Source organism: Pinus tabuliformis, chromosome 3_1, assembly GCF_031772625.1.
Source record: "Pinus tabuliformis cultivar Carrire ecotype Pingquan chromosome 3_1, CPIR1, whole genome shotgun sequence".
Taxonomy (NCBI): Eukaryota; Viridiplantae; Streptophyta; class Pinopsida; order Pinales; family Pinaceae; genus Pinus; species Pinus tabuliformis.
The window spans coordinates 767,506,846-767,508,545 of NC_142301.1; positions in this window are offsets into that span (position 1 = coordinate 767,506,846).

A 1,700-nucleotide genomic window follows, 5' to 3' on the forward strand; every position below is an offset into this window, starting at 1 on the left:
CTCAAGAATCGTTGTTAAAGAATTCCAAGAGTATATCTATAAAACAATGGTAGTTTATTTTGATGATTGGACAATGTACACATTACTGAAAGATCATATTTAGTGGCTACGACTAATGCTTGAGTGATGTCGTTAGATATGTTTATCCTTGAATATAAAAAATGCATATTTGCAACACCTATTGGAATATTGTTGGGCCATGTGGTTTCAAAGGAAGGGATCAAAGTAGATATGGTGAAAATAAAGGTAATCTTAGATCTCAAGCCTCATGTAAATTAGAAACAAATCAAAATATTCTTAGGACATACAAGATATTATAGAAAATTCATTCAACATTATTCTAACATCACGTTTCCAATCGACAAGCTTTTAAGGAAAGATGTTCCTTTTATTTGGTATAATGAATGCAACGAGTCTTTCCAATTGTTAAAAAATAAATTAGTTGAAGCTTCAATCCTTAATTTTCTCGGCTAGGCTAAACAATTTCACGTACATTTCAATGCATCAAACATTCTAGTTGGAGCAGTCCTACCACAACTTGACGAGGAACTGATATACCATATAAACGCCTATGCCAATCGAAATCTTAACAAAGCCGAACGAAGCTACTCCATGACAACACATGAATCTCTAACTATGATTTTCACGTTGTAAATTTGTATAGAGGTAGTCATTAGAGGATATTTCATCCACGAGTAGTTCCAAAAAATCACTCATGTATAACAATCCGACATATGACCCTAATAGAATATATCACAAAATACAAAAAGAGGGACCCATCAGCCAGAGTAATCAAGTATTTCTATCCCTTTCTGACACGTTACACGTTCCGCACATAACATTACCATCAAATGATCAACATAGGTCATTTCAAAATATTTCACAAATACTACCCACTATGCAAGAAAGGTGGTGAGTAGAAGAAATACACGAGTATGGTGATGATTGAAGAGTCAATGATAAATTGAAGAGACATTTTAGAGGGAATAAATCAAGCGATAATGATGGCACAATTAATTCCACTTCTATAAAAATCAAAGAGCATCCCGGTTTATTGAAAATCTTGCCTGAAATTCCAATTGATACCCCCTGCGACTTGGACGATGTTCCTCATATACCAAACCCAGTTATTTCTGACTCTGAACTTCTTGATTTCCTCTTAACCTAGGAATTATGAGAATATTTCTCCATGGAAAAATGAAAGGCCCAATCTGATAAAGAATAAATTAAAGTCAAACCCTGAACTAAGGCAAGATTTGACCTTGTTGGGAAAACAAAATTAGAAATCCACATGCATAACATCAAATAGGCGATGGTTGAGGAATCTGCATGGGAAAAGATTTTTTAATCCTATCTCAAATGGGCCAAGTCAATAGATCAATGGAATGCCCATACTGATTTCTTAGAAAAAGTTGTCATTCGCGACATTCTTAGCGCTCTGCTAGTCATATACTTGCAGGGGATGAAAGAGGAGGTCATGAATACCTAGTCAATACCACAATCGAAAACTTTGGTTGGGTGAACCACAATACATCTCTGGTACCACCATGCACCTGATAATTGGGCTACCTTACAAAGGAATCAAGGTGTTGAATATAGTCAACGTCAACAAGTGGATCACAAAGTTTGTTGGAGCGGCATTGAGGAACATTTGTGAGGTCTAGTTATCATTCAAGTACAAGATCCCTTGGTCAGATGGA